Source organism: Pseudopodoces humilis, chromosome 3, assembly GCF_049639895.1.
Source record: "Pseudopodoces humilis isolate 2021_Gansu_Grassland_sample_001 chromosome 3, ASM4963989v1, whole genome shotgun sequence".
Taxonomy (NCBI): domain Eukaryota; kingdom Metazoa; phylum Chordata; class Aves; order Passeriformes; family Paridae; genus Pseudopodoces; species Pseudopodoces humilis.
In genome coordinates this window covers 90,245,656-90,266,097 of record NC_142202.1, presented here as the reverse complement: position 1 = coordinate 90,266,097, position 20,442 = coordinate 90,245,656, and the positions used below count along the sequence as shown (strand labels likewise).

Here is a 20,442-nt window from a genome sequence, read left to right as displayed (position 1 = left end):
GGCATATCTGACATTAAATATTGGGAAGATATATTTTCTGAACAGCACTATCTTACTGATGTTTTTGGCACAAATTACAAAATTTAGAGATCGAGCAATTGTATATCAGAAATTACAGTGGGCTATTTAATTACAGCTGTGACTTGTATACACAATTGCTTTTCATCTGATTTTATCAAATAATACATCGAATAAAACTTTAATTTTTGGGGGAATATTTAGTAAAGGATAGAGAGACAAAAATATAATATCTGCTCAATGAAGACACTTTTTTTTTCCTTCAAGCAAAATTAGATCAGTAATTCTGGGAGGATTTAAATACTGTAATTTGTGTACATGAGAGGTTCTATTAACTTAACATGCATATGTTTGCAGGATTAATGCCTAGGGATATGGCCATAAATCATTAAGGATCTGATTCTGAACATTTAATTAATCTCTTTCTCTTAAATCATGCCACAGTACATTTGTAGTCCAAAATGAGCTACATCTTCAGGTGATTACATCCACTGTGAGCAGCTAAAAAAAGAGAAATAGGTGTTCAAGCAGGCTGCTGTAATTCTTTCATTCCAAATAAAAACTGATGAATAACTGAATATCTGAAAGCCAAGCAAAGCCATGAAACCAAGGGAATGTTTTCCTTTCCCCAGGTGCTATTCCATCTCTTTACTGCTCCCTGCATTCAGGCCTCGGTCCCGCAGATGTGGGATGGATGCACATATAAATGTTACAGAAGATAGGCTGGTCCCTTCAAAAGAAATACAAGAGCGAAACTTAATTTATCATGTTGACACACAAAGAGCAAGAGCAGATTTTGCCATTATAGAATGTCTGTCAAAGAACATTTTTTTCTTTAGTTTCCTGTAAATAGCCTCATCCAAAATTATTAAGTGCTCTGTTAGCAAACCTTATCAGTTTATATGGGGGATACAGGCTTTATTATATTCTGCCACATTACACATGTTTACTGAGCTTTTGTGCACTGCAAGGAAAATCCATGGAAAAGTTTCTCAATTTGTACTCTCAAGGCTTTAAAAATGATTGCAAAATATATTGCAAAAAGCACATGCACACTTTTTCATGCGTGCTGGCATGCAAGTAAGAAAAGCAAAAGAAAAACCAATAAGAAGTGAACATCTGAAATTTAGTTATTGTGGTAGAACTGTCCAAAATAGTTTATGGATTTTGTTTTTTAAATGTTCCATATTCTTAAATTAAAACAAAACAGTTACCTCAAGACATGAACAGTTATGCCATGTTGATAAAAAATGGTGTATATATAGGTAAGTCTGCCTATTTTGAATTTTCTTAGTGGTGTTTCAAAAAATTCTAGGGATCAGAATTTCATAGTCCGCTAAATTCTGTGCAGAGACATTGCTCATACTGTCTGAGGAGGTTAATTTAATTATACAAAGTAGTCCTTTGAGATATAAAGCAAAAGAAGAAAACATTTGAGTTTAATGTGTTACTGTCTAGTTCGTAACCCAGCTATCTATTTTTAAGGTAGTAGACTGCACATAACAGTAACACAGATAATTTGAGAAGGGAAAATAACTAATTTCTTAAATATATAATAACAGTATTTTAATGCAGGCACTGAAGTTACAAAGCTGAAAGCCTCTACCTGAAGCTTCTATCTGAAATCCTCATTAGAAGATAATCTTTGTCAGACTTTTTTCCATAGAATGTCACTAGTTTGAAAATACCACAGAAAGCTAGGTGTTTAAAGATTTGTGGGGGGGAATTCCAGCTAAGTACATTTCTTGAAACATTTTAGGAGCACAATAGTTACAATAGTTACCTATTGTGGAAATACGACACTGAATGAGGAACAAAAAGCTGTGGCATTTTAATTCCAAATACAGAAATCTTTCTGACTGGTTTTAAAGAAGTCACGGTGGCAGTGTTGGCTGCCTTTCAGTTCACACTGATGTTCACACAGACTTTCTAGTCTTAAAAACTCGAATGGAACTTAGTCAGAGCTGCTTGTTGTCATACAGCATGTGTGGGGATTCATAATATATGCAGTGCATACAAAAAGAAGCAGAAATGGGTTTAAGCATAATTTCTCCTTACTCAGTAGGTCTAAATCTGGGCAGTCTCTTTGATAAGTCTTGAGAGAATTTGTGTAAGGAATCTAAAATGTTCCCTAAAGAAAATAATTCCCTGATATGGTACAAAATTACTTCTTGTAATTTTAATCAGTACTTCGATGCCTGTTGGAGGCATTGCTGTCCTAGCAGTGGAGAAGCTTCTAAAAATTAGGCTTAATATACTTGTTTGGAGATTATGAATGAAATCACTTTGACTAGACTTTAAGCTACTTGTCTTATGAGGAGAAATTTGGAAATATAGAAAGCATTGTAACAGAGAAGTTAAAAATAATCCAGTACTTTAATTTTTTTTCCAATTTTAGTGAGTTTCGCTGACTGTCCTAAATTGCAGTTTTGCTTTTAACTTGCTGATCTGTGGCTCTAAATTGGATTTTGGCCCAAAACAGTGAAAATTCAAAGCATTTTCTATGGATCATTTTTATGCTTATAAAATATATAAAGTAAATAAGAGAAATAATTTTACCCATTTAAAAAAAAAAAGGAAAAACATTACATTTTTTAAAATAATCGGTATTAACAAGTTACAAAATATTTACACACACACACCCACGCACACACACACACACACTGGAATTTCATTGAAAAGCTTGCTGTCAGCAGCTGCCACAGGCTGAAATGCAGAACACCCATGAATATGATGTATGCCAGAAATCTTTCATTGTAATTATGAACATAGTTAACTAATTTAATGCATTATGAAAGTTGAAAATGGTATTTCATGTAGGACAGTTTAATTAATTTCAAAGTCATGGTTGGTTCTTGAAGGTCAGTGGGTTGTCCAGGAAGGATTTTAATGGTAATAAACTGTACATTCTTTTTTCCTTCCATTCTCAAATTTGTTCAAAACCACAAAACCAAGAAAATTTCAATCTACATGTTTCATTTGTTTTCAAGTTGTAAAATATTCCTCAGTGTTTCACAGAATCTGCAGTTTTTGCTTCCTTGGTGTTTTTAGGCATGCTTTGGGGTTCCCTGTGCCTGGCAATTTGGAGTGGCTCTTTGCACTGTATCTAGTGGGAATTCCTATGCTTCAGGTTCATTCCCCTCAAAATCCCAGTGGCAGGCCTTTAGTTTTGAACTCATTTGTGGAGACATGATCTCCCCCCAAGACTAGAAGTCATTCTGGTATTTTAATGAATGCTATTCTTTTGTATAAAGCAATCTTCTGTACTTCTTGATTATATGATGCTGCTTATACTGTGTTCACGTGTCCTCTTCATGAGCCTTACCATTGTTTTCCTTCTCAGATACGATTTTCTAATTGCTTTTACTGGAAGTTGTTTTGAAATAGAGCTGGATGAACATGAGCCTGTGGTCAGTGTTTGTAGCCTTTAAAAACTTGTAGCTTGTTTGGCCTCTCCCTGTTTATCTTTGTAGCTGTTTCTGGACTGCAGAATCAGCAGAGGCTGATAAAACTGAGAGATTGACAGCTTTTGATGTCAGAAGGGACTGTAATGATAACGACATCTGACTCCCTGCACAGCACAAGCCTGACAGTGTTGCGTCTTCAAAGAGCTGATACTAAGAATAAATGTGACCTTAAAACATCTGGGTGCTAGTCTTACCATCAACACTGCTGGGTAACTAATTCATAATTGCCCAGCAGATTAAGTTTTGGTTTGGTTTTTTTTGACAATCACTTTTCTCTAAATGATGGAATTTGCTTGAGGAAACTCAGGTTGCATGTCCAGACCAAGCCTGCTTGAGCTTCCTGCTTGTGTATCTCATCACTCAACATGACAGTCAGCCAAAAGAGAAGGTGCAGAGAATTCTAAATGCAGGACTGGGGGGTGAGGCTCAGCTCAGGCTGATTCGTAGCTGCAGGGGTTGCTTTGATAGGGACGGAGGGATGCTCAGCCTCTCTACAGTCCCTGGCTGTTGGCCTCTGAGCACTGCTCACGCAGCAGGGGTCAGTGCACAAGGACACTCGCGAGGAGCAGGGTGTCTTCACCTCTTTGGAGCGTTGCCTTAGCGTGACCAGCCCATTTCCAGTGGCAAAGCTCACTAGCAATGGGCTGACTCAGGTGTCCCTGTACAGGGCAGCAGCGTGACGTGCACACACACCCCCTGTATGTGTTCAGTTTCCCAGATAAATATAGATGCAATATGTTATTCCTGCAATATGTTCCATTATTTACGGAACGGTTCGCGCTTTACAGAGGAAAAGCTTTCTGTGCGCATTTAAGTGTTAATTTAAGAGAAATTAAAAAGGATGCTTATTTTTTCTGGTAATTCTTCCAGAGTCTTTTATGACAGAGAAGTAATAGAAACAGATTTCAGTAAGTTTCTGGTTTTTTAGTTGCTCCAGGGATGATTTGGGAGGTTGTAAATAACATTACTCTATTAAAAATATATTTCTATGCTATTTCCTTCCAGAACTGGATAAAATGGGAGAGATTTACATGTTTTTCTAGTTTTCTAGCCCCCTGCATTGACCTCCATTCAAAGGTCTTTTACATCCTTTAAAAAAATTTTTTTTTTTCATGTTTCTATTTTTGCTGAATATATATAAAAAAAACCTGATTAAATACATTGGTCTGGGACTTGGAAGACGTGTATACAAATTTCTTGTAGAACACAGACTCTTCATCTATAAATATGAATGTAATCTCAGAGTGATTTGTGAAGATATATAGATAGTTTGGGGTACTCTTTCTAGGGTAGGGAACACAATTTCAAGAGCTTATGCTGAAATCTACCTTTTTCAGGTGCTTCCAGTGGTTTAAAACTTTATATTTTGCATCAATCTTTTGTGTATTTTTTTTCGTCCATGGGATTGTTTGTTTGCTTTAGAGCATTATAGCAGAAATAGTTCAGTAATATCCAAATATGAAACAGAGTTGTTTGCTTCCCCATTATCTGCACATCTTCTGATGTTACTTTTTTTTCTTAAAATGTTCCTCTATGCATCAGTGAGAAGCAAGAAAATAACTTTTTTGTTGTTCACTTGAAATAGTGTTTCTAATTTAGGTTGCATTTCAGCAAATACCACTGACAGAAGTGTCATGAAAGTCTTACCTTTGCATACCTGACTCTTACTTCATTGCAAAAATTGTTGCTGTGTCAGTGAAAATTATGTATATTGCATTTCTAAGATTGAAAAGAGACTGGAGTATCTTCTAATTACCAACCGCTTGTCACAGTAAACCAAAAATTATAATAGACTCTGAAAAATTCCTTCCTGACAGCTGACTCAAATCTTGAGTGAGTGCACACTGTACCATCATCTGAAAGGAGATTCAGAATTACAGGGAAAGACTCTGAAGAGAAGGAAAATATGTACACCTTTCTAAGTAAGCAGAAAAACAGGATAAAAACTGTCCTGTTACTACATCTGAAATGATTGCTCTTTTTTCCTTTTGCCAGTACAGTGCTGGTTTGAAACTTTTTATCTAAAGAAAAGAGACAAATAATGTGGTTTTTTCAGTCAGTGTGTGTGCACGTGTGCAACCCTCTGCATGCACATGTGCACACTGTGCTACAGAAAGTGTGTATTCCATGCATGCAAACATGCACAGGGAGCATAGCAATCTGGTATAGGGAGAGGCTTTCTGGCATGAACTTGGAGCAGGCAGGTTACTCAAGATGTTTCCTGAGACCTGAGAGGTGCTTTGTAAGAACAAATATTTGTTTGAAAGGCACTATTTTGCATCAAAAAGCAACACTTTACGAAGTGTTCTTGGAATAAAATGTTCACCTCTGCTCCACAGATGTATATTGCGTGTTCTCATCTCCATCCTTACTTCAAACAACTAAAGTTATCTAGTATATTTAGCTATTAGCATGCTTGGCACATTTTCCAGCAGAGCCAATTTGCCAACAGAACACAGCTTAATGTAAATCCATGGGTGGTTTGGTCACTGGTGTTTCTGCTTTCGCTCCTTATTATTAGAAGGTTCTGCTTTTGATAGCAAAAGAAGTGAATTTTCCTCTCTGTCCCTCATGTTTCCTAGCATATGTACCCTTGAGGTACGCAGATACTCAATGCAGAAATGTTCTGTTGCTGCAGGGGTTTCACTGGCACAAATAGGCAGCGAATCTTGCAAAGAAAGGTACTGAAGAGCTGCAGTAGGTGCCCCTGAGACTGATCTTCTTCTTCCTCCATTCTTAAATTCAGGTACCTGCCGTGATATTTGGGAGGATACAACCTTGCTGTAGCAGGAGTTCTGCCTTTCTTGCAGATGTTCAGCAGGCTTCCTGATTAGATCTCTGATTATCATTACCCAAATGGAGGTTAGGTGTGTCTCTGTGTGAACTGGCATGCAATGCGCATTAGGAGGAATATTTTGTAGAAAGAAGAATGCTCTCACATACATGAAACTGTACAATGGAAGACTTGTCATAACATGTTTTTCTTCCACCCATTAAAAACCCTATTAACTTGCCATTAACTTGGTCACTAGCTCAGTTGAGTATAAAGGGTTCAGTTGAGTATAAAGGGTTCAGTTACTTGGCCAATGATAACTCATTTATTTGAATAATAGTTCATTTTAATGATTCTTGAATGAATGCTTCATTATGCGTCCTATCCTTGTGAGAATGAGAAAAATGAGAGGAGCAGACTGTAGTGCCCATCTGGGGCTGAGGCAGTTGGAATCTGGATCATGGAAGGAAGTCTTACAGCCTGGCTGTGTGTCTGCTCCTCTCCAGATGTGTCCTGGAAGTGGCCTAGGGCTCTGATTTAAGAAAACATTATGAAATACACTTAATAAACTTGTAACTATTAAAAATAAACTTTTACATTTAAATGGAAAGAGTAGTAGATAGCAAAGATGGAGTATTACAAAGACCTGGATCTGAGTTTATCACAAACATCAAATAATCTTTCCTCTGATTTTGCATAATTGCAGTATCAAATTGCAAGCGATGAATTAATACTTGTGTGGTCTTGTGGAAGAGCTGTATGCAGATCAGTGAAAGCAGATGCTAACTGCATTTAGAAAATAATAGTGTCACAAAGATAATTCTAAAGCTGTATTGCTTCTTGCTTGACAGAGATGGTTATTCAAAAGTCAGCTCACAAAGAGGCAAAAGATCAGCTGAGCAAAAACCTGGTAGAAATGAGTAAGAGGGAAATGTTTCTTTAAATTTTTTTCACTTCTGTCTTTGAATGCTATTTCTTATCCTTTGACTTGCAGCTCTCTCAAATACCTGACTACCTGCACAAGATTCACACTTGAACAAGAATTGTCAGGTTTCACTTTAAAAGCCTTTAAAAAGGATTTAAGAATTGAAATAGTTTGTATAAAGACAGTACTTTTAAAGCATAGCATTGGTACTGAAATTATAACTCTTTAATGATAATTTTACTTGTAATTCTTTTATTGTTTTATTTTTTAAGTGTTGCATTTGATTCAGGAATTAAATTCTGTTTAGTACCTTGTTTAGTTCCAATTTACTATTCACTCCACTGGGGCTACAAGAATTGCAGCATTACTTATCTTCTTCATTTCAGTTTGCTTCATGGGAGATTTGAGCAGGGTTTTTATAATTGCTTCCCTACTATTTCAGACACCTTGCTCCATATGTTATTGTGCATAAAAATTTGAATCTGTTTTTTTCCTGAAAAGCTGTGCATAATTACTTATTAACAAGTTTAATCTTTTCTTATCTCTAGGACATTCTGCTGATGCTTTCAGACTAGTCTGCAGTTATTTTTTCCTTTTTTATTTAATCTATAATAAATAATCTAGCGTGGCAGGGTAATGGATTTCACCTGAGGACCTTAACATGATTTGCAGACAACAATTAATTAATTAGTTTCAAAACCTGTCTTTAAAATAGGTGAAATTGAAATGCAGTCTGCCGGCACACAGTCATTAGCAATATGTTGCACAAGTAGCTGTGGCTGCTCTATGACCAAGCGGTGTAATCTGCATCTCACGAGTATCAGGGAAGGTACCTGCTCAATTGGCAGCATGTTTAAAAAAGTAAATAGTTTAAACCATCTGATTGGGTTATTTACTGGCATTCAGATATAATTATATGCCATAGGGACTTAGGCAGGCATATATTATGTATGTAATATATGTTTCAGAATGCTTATTGGACATCACTGCTGTTGCCTTTTTTTCAACATAAATGTTACTACAGGTGTTGTCCAGGCATGCTATTTTTACTTATAAAAAAATGCATTTTACTATGTCATGTAGCTAAACTGGAAAAATGTTAAAGGTGAACAGAGAATCTGGCAGAGCTAAACCCTGCAGAAACTTTTCATTATTCATCCTCTCTTATTTATACCAGAGAATCACTGGCTTTCCTTTATACCGACCCATCACTGACCTGAGACCAGTAATTTTAAACAGCCTGCTTTCTCTATTTTTCTGGTTTACTTTAACCGTATTACTGCTTGGGTTGACCTCTTTAAACATATTTAGGTACATCTATAGAACTTGAAATTAGTGTCTTTGAAGCAAATAGTAGTTGTAGCAGGAATCAAAAGCTTTATTGCGAATATCATAAGGGTATAGTCATAAAATACGGAATAAAAAGGGGAGTATTTTTAAGCTTGTATAAAACATGTAGGAACCGATTTTAAGCCCACAGTCAGTATCCAATATCAGTGTGTTTTTTGGTCTCAAATTTAAATGAGTTTGGAGTTTCTCCCTTGAAAAGGGAAGAAGGGAGAAAGAAAGAATTAACGGCTTGAAGTGGTAGGGGGGGAAGGAGAGGGAAGAGGGAAGTAAGGAAAAGGCAGTCACAGAAGGAAGGGGAAACAGAAATAGTCCGTAATAATCTGTACATTATAATGGGTTTGCTTCCCCTTTTGTGACAGCAGTATGAAAATCTTTAATATCATTGAGCGTTGCAGGATGCTAGAAATACATGACAACTGCTTTAAACATCTGGCCAGTAACCAGTCCTTAAGTGTGTGTACCTCATGTGTCTGCTACTGACTCAATAACATGTATGAAGCTGAATACAAAAGCTGTATTTCGAAAAAGGGTGAAATAAGCAATATTTGAATAGGTGTTTTCCCATTTACCCTTCCCTAAATATATGACTAGCCTTCATTTCTGTATTAATTGACTCTTACTGGTTTTCCTTTCAGAAGTCAGGCTGGGCAACTAAGCTTGGGTCATCAAGCTGTTTTTTGAATTGTGGCCATAAGTATTATTTCCCTGATACTCATTGGTCATAGCAATGACCAACAGCAAAATTGTTTTGCTGTCTTGCATGTGAACCATCCAGGTCTGCTAATTGCAGCTGCAACAAATACTACTCTGTTGCAGTAGACTGTAATGTTGCTTCATAACCTTCTTAACCTAAAGACAAAGAAATTATGCCACTACTTTCCAAAGACTAACAGGAGCCTCTGTTGAGGCTTCCTTTCTTCCCTTTGGTATTACCTTCTCTAGACCATGAACTAGAGGAGGTTTTTAACCAGAATTAGTTCTAGTCTCATTTGGGGTTCTGTGGACATATAACAATGTCTTCTGCAAGGACTCCAAATTTTTTATTTCTCTTTTTCTTGTACATCTCTGAAACACTGTCTTCCAGTGTTCCTTATGCAGTATACCTTTTGGAAGAAGTTTTGAGTGTCTATAGAGAACTGGCCTTCAAGAATTAATGGTATAACTAGGACTTGTTTCTCAGTATTAAGGTCATTAAGTCAGTTATATAATCAGGTCATGCTCGTTGGTCAGCAGCCTTTCACTGATTTGAAATCTAGTGATTTAACTTTATGGTTGGTTGGTTGGTTGGTTGTTTTTTGTTTTCTTTTGTTCTAATTGGGCACTGCCTATGGAAATAGATTTGTTTTCTCTTGGATGCAATGTCTTCCATGTTAGAAAATATTAGTCTTTGCATAAATTTGCATTTATTATTATTATTTAATAATATATCTATTATATTATAATATTATATTGTATATATATAAGTATAATATTATTATTATTTGCATCAAGTAATTTATTTTTACTTGATGCAAGGTCACCCTGGTATAAGATTCATGAACTTAACAGTACACGGCTTACAAGTCTTCCACAACTGTATGCGTTTCATTTTCTGCTTGCTAAAAATGTTGATAGGCCATCCATGTGAAGTGTGCTTAATGTACTATATATAGACATTCCAAGGTCTATCTTTCTGAATCATAAGCCACTCTGAAACACATCAGGTTTGTCTGCTGACTTGGATACACCAAAATTTTCATGTGCATAGAAATGTAAAAATAAGTGTTTCCTGCTTTTGGGACAGACTAACTCCATTCTTTTCCAGCATCTACTATGGAGTCAGTCAGCACTGTTTCCACCCCTGTGATATATATCTGCCTTTCTTTTTGGATTCTTTTCTGTGCAAGTTGTATCTGTTGTACCTACTTATTCTTTTAAGCAAGAGCAAGGGATTTCAGGCAGTATTATACAATTGAACAGTATTATAAAATAGTTATGTTTTTCTGGATTTTTTTTGTCTGATATATGTAGACACTAGCAGAAGCATTGAAACCCATGCAGAATATTTTAAATATGTAGCTTATTTATAAAATACAAATATTAGATATTCAGCTCCTCCCATTTAATTTAGTTTCAGAAATGAGTTTACTGTTAAAGTCTCAAAGATGACAAACAGAACACGGCTCTTGCATAAGCAAACTTAAAAGAAAATTATCCTTCCTGGTCTAGAAAAGTTGGTCTGAATCATCTCTTCTTCCTATAAATCTGCCTTTGATGAAGAGAATCTTTCATTGTATCCAAGTGACTAATTAACAAATGCCAGCAAAGTTCTATACTTCAAGAAATGCTTTTGTTATAAAGTTTCCAGTCTGTAAATGTTCATTCATATTGTGGGGTTTTATACATTGTCTAGAATTTTTCAATATATAAACTCTCAGGAAAGGTGGTTGAGTGTTGAAAATGTATACAGGACTCTTGAGGAAACCAAGTCAATCAGTGGGAAGGCAGACTGACTCAGAACGTCAGTCCATCCCAATCTAAGAAATACCACCAAAATGTACTGTTAAAGGTGGTAAACCCCCAAAATATTCTCAAGAGTTGTTACCTAGATTAGCTGAAATCTCATACGTTTACTTTGAGTCTTTGAAAAGCAGTTGATTATTTTAATGTTTATTGAAAAAAATCACAGGAAGGGCCCATAGAATGGCCAATCTAGTTTACTGTGGCATGAGGAGCATTTTTAAGCAGGAGTAATTTGAAGGACAATTTTAGTATATTTTGAAAAATGTTCTTGTCCCTTTGCTTTTCCCCTATCCCCCCTGCCTTTGAAGTGTCTCTTTCCCTTATTCTCAGGTGTGAGATAATAATTTCAGGTATTGAAAGAGTTTTTAACCTTGCAGTGGTCAGCTCATGTTACTGGGACTTTTAAATAAAATAATTAACGCTTATCACATGGTTGTGCATTGTTTGTTTTTGTGCAGTCACTAAATACTGCACAGATGAATAAGAAAGTGATTCTACTTATAAACTAATTCAAAATAAAAAGTATAACATTAAAATATTAATTCAAGTAGCTTAAACATTCACTGAATATTAAGGGATTCCATGAGAACCCACATATTGAAGCTATGAATACTATTTTAAATAATAAAAAAAAAATAATCTGAAGCAGCAAGTCTTTGAAATTCATCATAGAGAAAGCCGGAGGCTAGAGAAGTACCTTTCATTTTTGTCATGAATTTCCATTGTGGTGTAGCTGAGTCGTAGGCCGTCAGAAATCCTGGCATTTCCTTTCTGTTTGCTTTCCTCAGAAAAAGCTTGGCAGCTTCTCAGCATAACAACTGAATATGAACATTCTGAAGAGCTAAATACAAATATTAGAATCTTGCTGCCCAACCAGCTGCAGCCCACATGGCACTGGGAATACATCAGCAATATCACCGTGGCAAGATGAGAAAGTGCAGAGTAAGGTCCCTAATGCGTTCCCTCCATCTTGCCAAGGATTTTCTCTGCTGCCTTTTGTCCTTCTCTGTAGGACCTTCATCTGCTTCTGTTCTCAGTGAGAGAACAAAACTTGCTTGCTAAATATCAAAAGCATTTTAGTTGTTGATGGGAGCATTGCAAGCAGGAAGGAAAGTGTTAAAACTGAGCATTGTGAACCTTTGTTGTTCTAATCATACATGACAGATTTTTGCAGATTTAGGTAAATATTTTCTTGTCTATGGTGGGCCTAGCACTGAACAGCAGCTGATTCTTTGCAGATCCTTCATTCCAAGGATTAGGTTTATAAATGCTCTTCGGAAAGTCCCCATGAAGAATCCCTGGAATATCCCTTTCCATCTTCTCCTTGCCATGACTTGCTGACACTTAATTCTGCACATGTGGAAGTAAAGCTTCAGAGGAATTACTGCCTCTGCTGCTGGCTAGAGTGAGGTGGTGTCTCCTGTAATTTGGGCAGCTCACAATGAGTTCTTACTAATCCTTCAGCTGGAATAGCAACTTCCAAACCCATAGATAAAGATCACATTTATAGAATTAATGTAGCTCTCTCCCATAAGTTTTGCAAGATAAAGTTCCCAGTTGGATGAATTTCAAGAGGTAACAGAGGAGGCATCACTTTAAGATGGTGTATGTATGACTTGCTAGCTTGGCCTGCAATAGCTTTCTGAAAGGTAATGCAGAAGGCTTCTGTACATTCACTTCTCAGAGAAAAAAATCTTCAATTAAATTTCGGAGAACTTTATTTTTGTTTTGGTTTTAGTTTCACCTGTTGAAGAGCTAATGCTGGTCTTCAGATCTGCTTTTTTTAGACATATTAAGCTATACAAAAGTTGAAAAATTGAGCAACAGACAATTCTCATGTAGTTTTAAGAGAATTGTTCATTGTAAAAAATTGATCTTCCTGATGTTTTTCAAAGTAAAATTGCATCCTTTCTCAGAGCTCCTATTTTACTGTCATATTATTCTTCGCTGACAGAATCAGAACATTTTCCCCTGTTATTGATAGCTAGAAAGTCCCCCTACTGCACATCTTTTGTGTGTGTTTCTTGGACAGAACAGATAAGGCTTTACCATTTGGATTACACAGGTAAACACAGTTAAAACTATTTGTAGTTTTAACCATATTGCCTTATGTGGTTACCTGCCTTCATAATTCTCTAATAGTTTGCATTGTTTTTTTTCTTGTATTGCAGGAGATTGCTAAAAGTTTAGTTTATGTTTTCTGGACAGTGAACTTACTTATATGATGTTTTGTTGGTGTTGAGCTTTTCTGACGTCCTGTTGCACAGAGAAGCTGTTGAGGTTATTGAAGACTTCTAATGTACATGTTGGAAGTTATTTTTTATTCCATATACACTAAGTTTTTACTTTAAAATTATTAGGTTTTGTGGGTGATACGTGACATGATAAAGTGAGGCTTGGTAATCAGAACAGAAGGTGTACTCAGTTCTGAGAGCCTGTGTTTTTCTATCCTCAGAATAAATGGTAGAAATATTTTGGAGAAGGAGAAGGATAGTGAGAGCTAGGATACCTGATTCTGAGGTGGTGTAGCTGCCTGTAATAATGAAGTGACTTCACCCTGTAGTTAATTAAATTGCTTTTAAAGAATGCAATAATGGAAGAACATTTCCAAGTATACTGCGTAGTTATTGTCTATCGCTCTGTGTCTGTAGAGCCAAATTAAATATATTAAACAAGAACTCAGGGGGTCAATTATGATGATAATACAAGTAGTGACAACGCAACAAGTAGTGACATTAATTTCATGAATGTTGCATAGGTATAAATCATCTCAGTATTTGTTCCATTATATTGCCACAGAAATTGTAGGAGAACGGATAATACTCAGATGGTTGATTACTATTTATATTATTGTATTAAGCTGTATTTACAGAGCAAGGCTCCCCTCATTATATTACACTTTGGAACTTTATTGCAAGACTTCTCATCTGTTACTGTGTTGTGGGACCTCAGCAATTCATCCAGCATGAAGGGTTTCAAAGTACACATTGCAATGAAAGGATGGGTTGTGCAAGGCATTTCAGGGCTGTCTTCAATTTCGCACATTAATACCAAATTAATGAACTTTTGTCTTAGAAGCACTCTGGTGTGAGCAACAGTGCCAGAAAGTAAGGATAACAGAAGATTTATTAGGGAGCTGTTAATATGAATTGTCAGAAAACATAAACTGGATCTAAACCCTCAACCATAAAAACCAACGTAATAGTATTGAAAAAAAAAAAACCCAAAATTATTTGTGGGACATATTAAGTAGCTTACTAGAGGGAAAGATGTCTGCATTGATCACCAGGTTTGTCTCTTATGATGCCAGAATCTCACCAGTCAGTTTGCTGCCTGCCTCCTGTTCCTAACAGCATGGTACACAGCACTCCTTCTGCACTGTTGCATTTGCCTACTCTCTGAGAAGGGCTTTACTCAGATAGCACTGAGCCTGTGCCACAAAGGGATTCTCCCCAAAACAGAGATCTGCAAAAAGAGGACTGAAGTAACAGAGAAAAAGTCAATGGAAATAAAATTAATAATTCTGTTGGGATGTGGTTCTTTGTTCTTGGGGTGAGAAAGGGTGCTGACATTTAAAAGCACTGCACAGCCATATGGATTTTTGTCATATATTGCCCAAAGTAAGCTGCATGTAGGTTACAAAAAATCAATACTCTTGCAGTGTAGGCTATGTCTTCAGCATTATTCCCTACTAGGTTATTGATATTGGTAGGTGTCTCTAGTAAAACCTGCCCTAAGGAAGCAGTTTTAGTAGAGGACTTCTGTATTTTCAGTTTATAGCAAAAGAGTTGTTAAATGACACACACTGCGATATATAACCTAGAGAATCATATTTCATATTTGTGAAAGACGTGGTAATGCTGAGATAATGAAACTGTCAAGGGTTCACAAAATAGACTTACTGAGCACTACCAGTAAAGGCCTTTTGTTACATTTATGCTTGAATTTCAGCACACACCTATTAAAAGGTTGATTCTGCTGTCCTAAAAGTCAATGAAGATTAAAATCCACTTCTTTTTCTTATCAAAAATGGAAGAAGTAAAGCAGAAAAACTTTATTTCTCAGCATTCTCTTTTTATAGTCTCTGTTTGTTTTCTTAAATCTTCACAGAAGAGTTTATAATTACTACCAAACATGGCAAAATTTGCTTTCATTTTGACAGTGATGGGAGTGAAGATCTCTGAATCATTGAGTTGTAGCCTTTGGTCAGTTGGAAGTCTCCAGCCCAGCCTCCTGTTTAAAGCATGGCTAGTGGTAGTATCTGAGCAAGTTAGAAATCAAATATTGAAAACCTCCAAGGATGGAAATGGGACCACTCTGGGCAACCTGCTCTCCTGCTGGGGTGTCCTTGTGGGAATAAGGGGGTTTCCTTATATCCAGTCAGAACAGTTCTTGTTTGGGTTTGACCATTGTCTTTTGTCCTGCCCCCACTGCAAAGAACCAGACTTTATCCCTCGAGAATTTCCCTGTAAAGTAGCGGGAACTGCTGTAAGATTCCCTGAAGCCATCTTTGCTCCAGGATGAACAACCCAGCTCCTTCAAGTAGTCTGCACAGGGCAAGTGCCCTCTTGGTGGCCCTCCCCTGGCACGCTCAGTTGTTCAGTGATAAGTGTAACTATTGGGAATGGCAAGTTCTTTCTAGATAAGCCAATGAATGGAGTTTGTTTCTGAAGGTAAGAACCATCTAAGCAAATACAATGCACACCAATGGGCCCAAACTAGCAATAACTTATCCTGTAGCATAACAGGTGCCATAGAACTGAACACTGGCCTCCATTTACTCTGCACTCCGTTGCCATGTTACCTTGTGCCTAATCTCCTGTTTAGCTGGGATATGGAGGATATTTCAGCTATAGCTGTTCATTTTAACCTTCAAAACAGATTTATGTGTCTCTCATGAACCTTGTCACTGGTACTTTGTGTAGGAGTCGGTCATTTACCAAAATTGAAGATTATTAAGAGCTTTGAAAGAATGAAAAGATCACTGTATTAAAGTGATGATCGTTTAGAGATACTGAGCTTTAAAATGGTACTTTCCTCACCAATATGCAAATTAAATTAATCAGGTTACTGAAAAATATTGTTTAGAATATTTGCATAAAAATGGTGCTGTTCAACAAAACTATACTTTCCTGTCTGTATATACATGTTCTTTAAATGCCAAAGTAGAGTGTATAGTTTACTTTTCTGTTGCAAAGCAAATTCTTAGTGTCAAGACAGTAAGAAGAATAATAGCATGTGGCTGTACTGCTGCTTTCAGATGAGCATACTGTCAGATTTATTGGGAGTAATTTTGTGCTTATTGACTAGCAGATTTTCTTCTTTTGTAAGGATGCCATTGAAACCAAATTTTAAGCTAAAAATAGATTCATCACTTAAAAAAAAATAAAAGAATGGGTAGATAAGATAAAAATACTACGATCAAAGATTATATAAGTTTAATTTTGGGAGAAGAAAACTAGCATAAAAACTGTTTTCTGCACTGTCTTCACTTTTAGTTGATCATTGAAATGTGCTCTTCTATCTAATACCTGCCCAGGTGGCAGTAGCTTCCCCTTGCTGTGCATAATTTCAGTGTTATGTGATGTGCACAGCAAATGTCATATCTACCAGTTATTTTCTCCTCCCTGAAAGTGTAACATGCTTAGCTGTTCCCAAATGAGGGTCATTTTTGATTGAGGTGGTAATCAGTTCAACAAGATTTTCACCAGAAAACTTTGGAAAGTTTTCACAGAATTCTAGTGCTTTCATCAAAAAACTGGTGTACCCATCCAGTTTTCCTGGAATGGTTGGAAGGCCATTGTATTTGCTTCAAAAGCATGAGTGGTCCCTTTTAAAAAGATCTTTGTATTGTGGAAAACAAGCTTTGGAAAAAAAATGGCAGATTGTAAGGAAGTCTCCTGTATAACACTAGAGCCTTCTGCCTTAAAGAGGTTTTCTTGACTCAGGATAGTATTGTTGTGCCCAAAAGAAACAGATTTTATGGAATAGGCAGTTTTCTGATCAATTTCTGCAGTTTGAGTTATATCAGTTCTTCTTCCTTGCTGGAATTCACTGTTGTATTGTAAGTACCAGGGTGGAAATTAGATCTGCAATTGCAGAAACAAATGTAAAAAACACGGTAGTGAAGTATTTTCTTCTGAAGTGATGCACCAAGTAACTAATCCTGCAGGTGCTGTTGCAGCTTTAATTAAAGGTAGGTACACATTATAGTATACCTCACTGAAGTAATTTCCTAATCTTGATCTCCTAATTAATCAAAACTTGGGGACCCTGAATATCATATTTGCTTTGTTTTTTCCCATGTGCAATAATCCCTTCTGCTGCAAAGTAGGCAAATGGGGAAATGTACACACACCCCTATTAAAAGGAGGAAAAAAAAGAAAAAAGGGGGAAAAAATAATGTTAATACGTTTGAAGGCCAGACTATTCCATAACCTTTATGGAATCCACTAATCCTCTCCTTTTGAGTTAAAACCTATAGTTTGTGGTCAAACATCTATTTTCGTTTATGGAAATAAATGTGCAGAAATGACCTTATCACTATTAATAACTGTTTACATATTGTATGTATCATATATGTATCATATACATTGTTCAAATTTGGCATTCTTCTCCAGCAGGCAAGCCTAATTATGTTTGTGTTTAGTAGATCAGTTGAGTGTTGCTAATAGTAATGAAGACATTCAACAAGAGTCACCTCTGGTTTGTAGGGAATGCACAAATGGATGCCCATTTGGTTGTCAGATCGTGACTGTGACTTTGCATCTATGTACCCAAATTCTGGTAAGGACCTTTCAGACAGCACAAGCTTCAGTTTTCAAAATATATTCCCTATTCCAACTCTGGAATTTGTTTTGAAAAGGTTTTGAAAAAACCTACTTTTTCTTGCAAGACTACTTGATGCTTTGCAGAACTGCTCCAGATTTAATAAGCTTAAGAACAATTCTACTAGTGAGGACAAAGAGGGTCCTCTGTTCATTCCCAAGTGAAGTATCTTCATTATAGTGCACACATGCATCCTTCTTATATCACCAGCTTACTAGCCTGCTTGCTTATGTGTTTATTTCTATACCTTCCTCTTCATAAAGATAGATATGGCCATTCTAGTCAGTGCTGGGTTTTAGTTTTTATTACGCATTCTTGTGGGGTTTTTCTGCATCTTTCCAGTTTAGCAGTCTTTGCAACCACAAAATGCTGCAAACCTGTGAGTATCTTAGATATCTGCCATAGGAAAGTGTTGGAATGATTTTTGAGGGCTGTGCTGTGGGTTTTGAATATTACATGTACTTGTATCAGTGCACACTAATGAATCCATTCAGGATTTTTCTCTTACATTTAAGTTAATCCTAGAATACAATGAGCACCCATTTCTTGGAGATATGAAGAAAAGAAAAGCCTAGGAAGAAATTAGGGAGTTCAGAGGAAGGGGGACACAGGTAATGAAACAGACTATTTGAGAACAGATTATTTTTTGGTCTTTTTACCTACTTACCTTATCTGTCTTGGCAGTTCTCCTCTCAGATGCAAGTGAAACAAGACAGATGAATAAATAGGGTTGGCTTGTTCACTTAACACTGTGTATCTCAGGAACAGACCAAGCAGAAGGTGCCGTCTGAAAGTGATGAGATCTTTGGAGTCAAGATAAACATTCTTGTTTTCAGTCCTTAGGTAAAGAAGTAGATTCTGTACTGAAGAAAAGCATGTTTATGTTCTACTTTCAAAAAGTCAATAAAGAAAATGAGGTAGTTCATTGGCATATTACCTAAGATTTTTGAAATAATGGAATTCTTTGATGCTGCTCAGTTCTTCTCTGAGTGTTGGATTTGTAAAAAACTGTTTATTTCCAGGTGACATGTAATTAAGAGGCCAAGATTGTTCCTTTTCTTTTATTCAGGAGTTGTCTTTTTACCTTTTCTAATTGTTTTCATTGTTATTTTATTTTTATTTTATGTAAGTCATCTCTCATTTATATTTCTAGTGATTTAAATACATGTTTGGTGTAAATGAAACTTTTAGTTCTGAGCAGGTGGGATTCAAAAAAGGTAATTTGTACAACTGACTGAAGACATAACTTTTACCTGATTGTGTGCAACAGCATTTACCTGAGTGAGATAAATATTTCAGTGCCAGAATGAGGGCTTTCAACTTTACAATTACACCTTTAAAGTTGATGTACAGGTAGCTTAAAGATTAGTGAAAGTGGTAAAACCTGCTCTGATATCTGTGAAAGGTTTTATTTGGTTTGAGTTTGCACCCAAGATATCTTACTGGAACTTTTCATGAAAACTCTAGTGGATAAAAATACTACATTTAGAAGTTGCACAGACACTGGTTCTTCCTCTTATTTCCTTTCACGTTTCAACAGTAGTTCTTCCCAAATTACTAATGAAATGTCAACAGTACAACATTTCTATCTTTATCTGTATATCCATATCTATATATCTATCACTCTCTCTCTCTCTCTCTCTCTCTATATATATATATTTCTCCAAAATACCACTAGAGGGACATTGCTTTTCCAAATCAGACATACTTTATGCTGTGAATTGAAAGGTGTTGGTAGCTGGTGTTCAGCATGCTGATCTTCTTGACCCAAGCTCTCACGAGCTGAGGAGATTTTGTCCTAGTAAGAGTGCCTCCAGCTCTTCAGTGTCTGCTTAATAGCTACTTCAAGATCTTGAGCCATTGGCTTTAGAGAAAATTATGAAAGATTGAGAAGACCCATGCACAAAAAAATTATCTGATTTTTTTTTCTGCAAACTGCAGTTTATTTTGAAGGTTTTTCCACAGCCTTCATATTGCTGATTTTCCCTCCTTTTTTCTTATACTGGGTTTCCTTTTCCTCATAAAACCAGTCGCTACACACACCACGTCATAGTTTAACCCCTGCCAGCAATGATGTTCCACACGCCCACTTGCTCATTCACCCCCTTAGTGGGATGGAGGAGAAAATTGGAAAGAAGTAAAGTCTTGTGGATTGAGACAAGAAGAGTTTAATAATTGAAGCAAAGTAATAATATAGTAGTAATAATATAAGGATGCTACTGGTAATTATAACAGTAATTGTATGTAAAAGGAAAGAGAGAGGTAAAACCTAAGAAGACAAGTGATGCACATTATAGTTGCTCACCACTCACTGACCAATGCCCTGATAGTCCCTGAGCAGCTATTGTCCTCCCAGCCAACTCCCCTCAGTTTATACACTGACCATGACATTCTGCAGTATGGAATATCCCTCTGGCCAGTCTGGGTCAGCTGTCCTAATTGTGCCTCCTCCCAGTTTCTTATGCACCTGCTCACTGGCAGAGCATGGAACACTGAAAAGTCCTTCACTTGGGGTAACCACTACTTAGCAACAAACACATCAGTTTGTTATTAACATTATTCTTATACTAAATCCCAAT

General features: G+C 36.5%; 1 protein-coding gene across 3 annotated transcripts in view; it reads left to right on the top strand.

The window, feature by feature from the left end:
• The window catches only part of SACK1B (scaffolding CK1 anchoring protein B), a 55,134-nt gene that overhangs the window by 15,624 nt on the left and 19,068 nt on the right, over positions 1 to 20,442 (top strand). The window lies entirely within an intron of this gene.